This window comes from Argopecten irradians, chromosome 16 (genome assembly GCF_041381155.1).
Source record: "Argopecten irradians isolate NY chromosome 16, Ai_NY, whole genome shotgun sequence".
Taxonomy (NCBI): domain Eukaryota; kingdom Metazoa; phylum Mollusca; class Bivalvia; order Pectinida; family Pectinidae; genus Argopecten; species Argopecten irradians.
In genome coordinates, this window is record NC_091149.1 from 33638550 (window position 1) to 33648364 (window position 9815).

The following is a 9815-nucleotide window of genomic DNA, read 5'->3' on the forward strand; positions in this document are numbered from 1 at the left end:
GTATAAATAATTAATCGACGTACAAGTTTAAAAAAAACCAGGGAGTTATCTTTCGCAAATATGGAAAATAGGACAAGATATGATTTCAAGGATATTCGAGACTGTGACGGCACTGGCCACTATTAAACAGCTGTGTGGTCAGAAGAATATGATGAAATAGAACGTGTATTGTATTTTATTATTGGTCAACATGGTTTGCAACTTTACCTTTTACTTTGTATATTTTTAGTTCTATTTTTTCTTATTTTTTTTCATTTTACTTTTCATTATTGTGAAAGACTAATGTATGGATGTAGTTTTTAGGTCATCTGATCCGAAGGGTCAGGATGACCTATAGTCGACATGTTTCGTCCGTCGTCGTCCGCCGTGCGCCGTGCGCCGTCCGCCGCACGTTAACTTTTCACATCTTGATCTTCTTCTCAAGTTCTACCAGTGCGATTTAGCTGAAACTTACATGAAATGATCCTGACATGGTCCCGACAAAGTGTTGTTATTTTTCGGGTCGATCCGAAATCCAAGATGGCCGCCACAGCCGCCATCTTGAAAACACATTTTGAACTTCTTCTCAAGTTCTACCGGTGCGATTTGGCTGAAACTTGCATGAAATGATCCTGACATGGTCCCGACAAAGTGTTGTTATTTTTCGGGTCGATCCGAAATCCAAGATGGCCGCCACAGCCGCCATCTTGAAAACACATTTTGAACTTCTTCTCAAGTTCTACCGGTGCGATTTGGCTGAAACTTGCATGAAATGATCCTGACATGGTCCCGACAAAGTGTTGTTATTTTTCGGGTCGATCCGAAATCCAAGATGGACGCCACAGCCGCCATCTTGAAAACACATTTTGAACTACTTCTCAAGTTCTACTGGTGCGATTTGGCTGAAACTTGCATGAAATGATCCTGACATGGTCCCGACAAAGTGTGGTTATTTTCAGGTCAATCCGAAATCCAAGATGGCCGCCACAGCCGCCATCTTGAAAACACATTTTGAACTTCTTCTCAAGTTCTACCGGTGCAATTTGTTACATCTCTGGTTGATCCTAAATCGAAGATGGCTACCACGACACTATATCTAATTAATTTTCTATATGTTAAGGCCCTTGGGCCTCTTGTTTGAAATAAAATTTGTTGAAAGAAATTGAAAATGATCCTGATAGGTCCTTACAAAGTGACACCATATATACATGTAATTAATTTTACTATTGCCAAGGTAGTCAGATGACCGTTAAGACCCTTTGGGCCTCTTGTTAGTGATAAGTAGCAGTACTTAGGCCTGCAGGAAAGGTGTACGCGAAGGGTGTACACGAGGGGTGTACGCGAAAGGTGTACGCGAAGGGTGTACACGAGGGGTGTACGCGAAGGGTTACGCGAAGGGTGTACGCGAGGAGTGTACGCGAAGAGTGTACGCATATTATTATTATTAATATTACAGGAGCCATTCTGTGGGGCTTATTCTGCTACCTAACTGACAAGCAAAATATGATATAAATTTGCATTTCTTATGACAAATTAAACAAAATATATTGTAAAACTCAACTGATACTGTTGAAATTCCTTATCGTATAGCTATACGATTAAGAAAATTCAATATGTACGCTATATCCATATCCGAGTCAGTACCAATGCAATTAACAGTGCCGAAGAATTGTTAAAATTAACGGAGTAATTTACGTTGTTACATATATTGGCACAGAGCACGGTTTGGCATACGATAGGTCGAACCCTAATGTGTTATAGGTATATTACAGTGATATCAGTAAACCCAACTTTCATTAGAACTGGTTTGTTTATGATATATACTCAGATTTTTATGCAATGGTAGACTGAATTATTCCTGCAATAACTGCTGTCCCCACTACATGATCCAAAAAAGGCTATTTTTTGCTATATTTGTCTTCTAAAACATTTTACTCTCTTTTCCAACTGTCTGATTTTTTGTTGTGAGTTTTATTCGCCCTTGTGAAGAAGTTTCTGGGCCCTCCCCAACCGAGACACACCAAAGTCTATAAAAGTGTAGTGGTAGTTTCTGCTCGTGCTTAGTGCTCAGCATACCGGGAGTGGGACGACTGTTTTTTCCGTCGTCAGTATAATATGACTAGATGTGGTGTGCTTGTTTGGTGTTTTCGGCGGGTGATATCAAACTATTAAATGGTAAGGGTTTCACTAGAACATTCACACACCGAATGCATTGATGCTTTGAAAGTACTGGGCACGGGCTATGGTTTCTAGGTTGTGAGAAGGAAGGGTTGTGAGAAGGAAGCATTTGTCTCACTATCTATGGAACTGCAAGTTAACATGTCAGCGAGTTATATTTAACAAACCAAATAAATAGGGCACTGGAACACTTATCAACACAATGATTCGATACGATAAACATTTAGCTACGGCGGACATTATTTGTAATTCTAGTAAACAGTTGTATTTTGAAAATTAATGTCGAAAGTGTCCAATCAAAGACTTTTACTAGGAACACCGTAGGTCGTGTTTATATCAATAAGAGATAGATGAACAAGAGTTTTAACATAAAAATATAGCTTAATCGATGAGATAGATCAAAGAGAGGTTCTAACAACTTAATCATTGAGATAGATCAACAAGAGTTTTTACATCAAATATTACAACTTAAAGACACACTACCTTTCCGAAACGGCTTTTAATTTTTGAGATGGGAATGTAAAACAATATCGATAATTTTGTAGAGTCGCAAAAAGTTATTAACTTACCGTTAATAATACACTCGTCGTCATTTTCTGAAAAAATATGAATATAAAAATAAAAATAAAATGTTAATTTTCATAACACGGGTCTTATGTTTCTCGCCGTCGTCCTAAATACCGTGCAGTAGTTGACTATCACTGTGTCAGACGGCCAAACAGCGAAATGACTCCGCTGTTGTCATATCACGCAGGAAATCTTGCATATGTTTGGTGTTGTAACCTCATCTAAGCCCATCGATTTGTATTTTCTTATGTTTTCAAGAAACCATTACATTTTACTCCGGAAAGGTAGAGGACCTTTAATAAAATGTTTTAAAGGTAGATCAACAATAGTTTTTACATCAAATATTACAAAATAAAACAAATGTACATGTTAGTGCAATGTGTGTAGCTTTGTCTATATAACGTCGCTATTTGATAGGTGGATAAAAGGCAAAGTTTATTTTCTGTATATTATTGCTGCCTCTCGCTTTCCTGCATAGGGCACTAACCCAGAGACTCGAGTCTAACATTGACTGGCAATAACAATGTCTTTGAGTATGCCAATCAAGCATGCATTACTTATGAGGACACAGAAAGCTTTTATAACCCGACACGCCGGGAGCGACCTGATGGGTAAGTGTCGCGTCAGGTTTAACCAGCACCGAAAAGCTTTCAAAGTCACGTGATAATGACGTGAACATTAAAGAGCCAGTTGGATGTTTTATCTAACAGGAAATCTAAGCGTCCTCGTAACGTGGGTTCTCCTGAGTACCGGAAGTGTTAGAGATACGTCCCAGCAGACTCTCTGGTAGATAGGTCAGAATTCGGTTTCAATCATCACAAATCCCCTGTCGCTCTCGTACTTCACGTATTGAAATTAAAACCGAAAGAAAAACTTGTTAGACTAAAGCCGACGGCGGGAGCAATCCTCGCCCTGATTTATCTAGTACTCCACTTCATGCCCTATTACACAGAGGTTATTATGGTATGAAGGTCAGCCATGCCCATGCCTGCGTTTCCAGGTATTTACTAACATATCTTGTGATTCTGTACATCATTACAAACTAAACAAAAATTGAATCCAATTAAATACCTTTTCAACATCCCTTTCGAAATCACTTTATTACGCTGTCAAATTATATAATTAGCCAATGAAAAACAATGTAACAAACCTTAACAACAGTTTTGTTTAATGAAAAACATTTTAGATTCATTAACTTATTAGAGTAGTAAAAGATCCTGTTTTCGATATCGTCACTCTGACTGTAGCTGGTAAATCGCATCATTTATCACGCACTAGACAATCGTTTAGAAAGTGTCAAGTTTGGAGAAATAAATGAAATTTATTTTCTGTTTCAAAGTGACAAAAAGACCAGAACAAAAACTAATCAGGCTTGTGCCGGTGAGGAGAAGTATTTGTAGAACACACTTGTGGGGCCTCGTAATGCTGGCCGGTACCAGTATAATGTCGCTTTTGTCATTAAGTAATTGAATTCTCCAAGGAATTCATCACAATCAATACTGTATGTAGAAGAATGGTTGACTGACTGAACCATAAACCCTATAAAAATTATCTGGAATGGATCACGGAATAGATTCATTAATAAAGAGAATGGATTCTCGGAGGACTCTGATGGGGCTACAATAGTCGTCTGATGACACAGTGTACAGGGATACATTTACTTGTATAATTGCACGATTTCTCGGGTTTTTTAATTTATTGATATGCAAAATATTGAATTTGAAGACAAATATTTACTTGACAATGTATGAAAGAACGATTTATTGGGTTTTCGATTTGTATGATTTATATATAAGTCTGAATTTATAGACAAATTTTTACGATTTGTTAGATTTTTGGATTTTTAAAACGCATGATATAGTGTTTGAAGTCCGTTAGCTGTAAGATCCTTTATAAAGCGATGTCCATCTTTACCTATCCACCTACACATTAAAATTTGTATATCAATATCTCCCAACACGACATATGCAGCCTCCCAAAACAGTCGATAAGACGTAAATCTAAACAATCAAACACGTGACACATTATTATATCATTATCTACCCAACCAATCAAACACGTGACACATTATTATATCATTATCTACCCGACCAATGAAACAAGCGACATCTTATCAGGTCATAATCTACCCAACCAATCAAACACGTGACACCTTATCAGGTCATAATCTACCCAACCAATCAAACACGTGACACCTTATCAGGTCATAATCTACCCAACCAATCAAACACGTGACACCTTATCATGTCATAATCTACCCAACCAATCAAACACGTGACACTTTATCAGGTCATAATCTACCCAACCAATCAAACACGTGACACCTTATCGGGTCATAATCTACCCAACCAATCAAACACGTGACACCTTATCAGGTCATAATCTACCCAACCAATCAAACACGTGACACCTTATCAGGTCATAATCTACCCAACCAATCAAACACGTGACACCTTATCAGGTCATAATCTACCCAACCAATCAAACACGTGACACCTTATCAGGTCATAATCTACCCAACCAATCAAACACGTGACACCTTATCAGGTCATAATCTACCCAACTAATCAAACACGTGACACCTTATCATGTCATAATCTACCCGACCAATAAACACGTGACACTTTATCAGGTCATAATCTACCAAACCAATCAAACACGTGACACTTTATCGGGTCATAACCTACCCGACCAGTCAAACACGTGACACCTTATCAGGTCATAAGCTACCCAACCAATCAAACACGTGACACCTGATCAGGTCATAATCTACCCGACCAATTTAACACGTGACACCTGATCAGGTCATAATCTACCCAACCAATCAAACACGTGACACCTTATCATGTCATAATCTACCCGACCAATCAACACGTGACACTTTATCAGGTCATAATCTACCCGACCAATCAAACACGTGACACTTTATCGGGTCATAAGCTACCCGACCAATCAAACACGTGATACCTTATCGGGTCATAAGCTACCCAACCAATCAAACACGTGGCATCTTATCAGGTCATAAGCTACCCAACCAATCAAACACGTGACACCTGATCAGGTCATAAGCTACCCAACCAATCAAACACGTGACATCTTATCAGGTCATAAGCTACCCAACCCAAACCAATCAAACACGTGACACTTTATCAGGTCATAATCTACCCAACCAATCAAACACGTGACACCTTATCAGGTCATAATCTACCCGACCAATCAAACACGTGACACCTTATCAGGTCATAATCTACCCAACCAATCAAACACGTGACACCTTATCAGGTCATAATCTACCCAACCAATCAAACACGTGACACCTGATCAGGTCATAATCTACCCGACCAATCAAACACGTGACACCTGATCAGGTCACTGACGGATATTCAGATTTTATCAAGACTTGAACTATTTGATATCCTCTTACTTTCCATAGTATAATTATAGTATATTCAATATTACAAATGTAAGGCTTTCTATTACATTCAATAGTAATTTATTTCTAAAAAGACTTTTCTATATTCGGAAGTTGCAATGAATATGTATTGAGCTTGGTATCTTGTAAAAAGTCATGAATTAACAATACTTATTATCCTATATGTTTATTGATAATTTATATTCCAAAAATTACAAGAAACTTTTCTATATTCAGAAGCAACATGTTTTAAGGTACAAATGTATCTAGATTGATGCAAAATCATGATTTCTGACAACCACTGAATATCCCTTTCTTTCAATAGTATACATATAATATTCCAATAAGTACCCAACATGTTTTGAGGTATCTAGTGCAAATCCTTGACTTTGACAACTATTTAATATCCAATATTTTCCATAGTATATATTTACAGTCAGTGGTGAATTGATAGTATAAACCCCGTTGATTTCAACCAAAGGCTACTCAACTTTATTTCTCGATAAATTGAGTATGTCACGCGCAATTTGGAGCCGCGCGGATGAATTTATGATTGTCCAAATCAGAAACTTTTGGTGTTTTCAGTAACCGAACGTACGTTCGATGAACATGTACATGTATCAAAATAGGTTTGAACACATATACATGTACGTGTGTAAATACAAATGTAGAAAAGTTACATTGTTTATGTTACTACCGTACCTCTTTGAGCAATGCTTCCGTGCGTATGATAAATAAACAATGTTGTACAATGTACAGTTTTGCACATTCCGATGACGTCGCAATGTTTACATGTTGTGTGTCTGTGAGTCTGTGTTGTTCTCTACAACATGTAGCCTAGATCTACATTATATTCGTATTTTTAACATCTTTGGTTGTACGCGAATGGATAAGATATGTCAGAACACGTCAGTATTTGAGTTGGATAAGTGTAACCAAAACGACCTAGCACGACAATGCATTTTTGTTCACCTCGGCGGACAGACAAGTCCTGTACGTTATCTAGAATCTACTGTGAATCGGCAAGAGTAGGACTTACATACACAATGTACGTTTGGGTGTTTCGAAATATCAATGAAACGGAATCCTTCAATTGTAGCTTTACAATACTTGTAATAGATACCTCTAATATTTATTGAAGTGTTTAAAACAACAATATAAATATAGCTAACATTTTGAGAGCGGTACAGTAAACGTTTACAGTAGTGGGCCTACCTGTGTTTGTACATGTTCCTCGAAACGACGTCCGATACATTTGAAAATCTCTAAAATCCGGAAAGAAATGACATGGAACTATGTAAACATCCGTGTATTCAAGAAATTTCAAACGTGAACTGATTAAGTAGAACTCAAGTGATCACAAAATTGAAGAAACTCTCTGTTTGTCACACCTCCTTGACACAGGCGGTTTGAATCGGACGCCGCGTCACAACTACGTTAAATATCCTGCCACGTTTTGAATTGTGTAAGCGTGTGAAATCATACGAAGCAAAATATTAAAACCAAACTGCTTTGCACCATGGTGTTTTTAACAACAGATAAATAAAATGATTTATAGTTCCATACCGGGAAAACCTCAGATATATGCTTCATCAGACGGAACTCATTTTATTGGTATGTTCATTGATAAATTGGCGGGAATTTCCGCCACTTCAAGTGGCTGTTCGAAATGCCTGTCGGAACCAAACGATATAATTCAATTTTAGTCTTATAAATGCCATAAACACTATTAAGGGTAAATTTTGAGCTATGAAAATAATAGTTAAGACTGTAAATATAAGGATTAAAGTCTCTTTCTGGTGGTTCTATCGAAGGATAAAGTTGAGTAGGGTATCGATATTTGTTTCATGGACCGCTTCGCGGTCCATTCCAAATATCGATACCCTACTCAACTTTATCCTTCGATAGAACCACCAGAAAGAGACTTTAATCCTTAAATATATAATATTCCAAGAAGTACTTAAAGTGAACAATCGGGCAAGGATGGCTAAAGTCGGTAAAAATGGTGTGAATGTATCCAGTATAATTTCTTATGAAATGGAAAAATAAAAAAATCTCTCGTCAAAATCTGTCTGCGTACGAAGAAATTAATTTAAAGTATGGGAATTCTAAAACGTCCTCCCGGCACACTATGCCCGTGGTTACATTTCCACACAGCCTCGCTTTCAATGCTTTCAACTTTTCTTTACTTTAATGGTCAGAACTGGGAAACTAAGCAGAACTTGACAGTCGTATTAATATGTGAGAACTTTTGGAAGGCCAATGAACGCATTTAGACTGGTTTTCTTTGCCCGACTATTCAGTACTTAACATGTTTTGAGGTATCTGCTGCAAATCCTTGACTATGACAACTATTAAATATCCATTTCTCTGCTTAGTATAAATTCCATATTCCACATATAAGACTATATTCCATTCAGTAATTATCGATATATGTTTGTGGTATGATTTCTTACCTTGATTGAATACCCAGGCTGTCCACATCCCTGACGGTAATCTGCCTCTGTTCCGGAATCTGAAGAAAGCAACAGTAGTAATCAGTTATGTTTCACATTGGTTAACGCTTTTCAGCGTCACAGTATGGGAGCCGCACGCCGTAATAGTGAGGCATATCGACCTGTGTGAGTTGCGTGTTATAGAGAGAGACGTTTACAAAAGACTAGGCATAATGTCTTTGGAATGAGAAAGGTGATCACGGAATCAACGTGACACAACTGTTAGAGGCTTACAGCGTATGTTATACAATAAACTTTAGAAAGGAGAAAAACTGAAGTGAATCTGTAGTATAACGTGATTAACATATCACTATACATATAACCATACTAATTGAGAAGTTTTTTGTTTCCTGAAATCGGATCCTGGCTGGAATATATGAATATAACTTAAACATATATTAGAATAAAAAGTAACAAAGTCACTCCTTATAATGCCGTTAGTACTGTGAACCGAATTGTTTTCACGAGACAGATCGAACGCGAATTCGAAATGTTTCGCGTTTGATCGCGAATTTGATCACATAAACCAAGACAACTATTAACAAAATATTGCAAACACGGAAATAAATGTGTTATTAGTAACTCAGAATGAATCTGTATTCATTTTAAAGGCAATTATCTGCTGGGACTTAAAGTCTTCGGCTAAAGAATAGTAGGACCGTATTACGTACTGGATCAAACGTTACCTTGTTATGACATCCAATGATTACAGTATCAGAATCCTCGTATAGTATCACTTCATTGATGTACCCGTTCGATGTATAAGTCGCAATATGGCTGTTGGTTATCAACAGCGGTGACATTTATATTAACTTGTGTTTATAAATAATACATCATTCCTCCACCGCCAAATATGTTACAGATATAAGTCAATCGCCCGACTAAACCTAAGATCCTATATCAATTATTCAGTGATTCCCTTATATAAACAGGACTCCTATCGGATGAACGCAATGGATATATCATTTTATTTATTATCTTCTCTATAAAAACAGATTCGAAACGATGGGTCGGTTTATTATCGACAACGGTGGGGGGTTTCAGTTACGATGGGTCGGTTGATTATCGACAACGGTGGGGGGTTTCAGTAACGATGGGTCGGTTTATTATCGACAACGGTGGGGGGTTTCAGTTACGATGGGTCGGTTGATTATCGACAACGGTGGGGGGTTTCAGTAACGATG

General features: G+C 37.5%; 1 protein-coding gene across 2 annotated transcripts in view; it reads right to left on the reverse strand.

The window, feature by feature from the left end:
* Positions 1-9815, reverse strand: part of LOC138310704 (uncharacterized) — a 73796-nt gene that overhangs the window by 20863 nt on the left and 43118 nt on the right. Inside the window, exons 1-2 of one of the 2 annotated variants that reach the window (XM_069252038.1) lie at positions 9318-9452; positions 8593-8651 (exon numbers count right to left, since the gene is read on the reverse strand). The gene's annotated coding sequence lies outside the window, so the exon portion shown is untranslated. Of the gene's footprint in view, positions 1-8592; positions 8652-9317; positions 9453-9815 lie in introns of those variants that run through there. The other variant, XM_069252037.1, reaches the window with a different exon arrangement.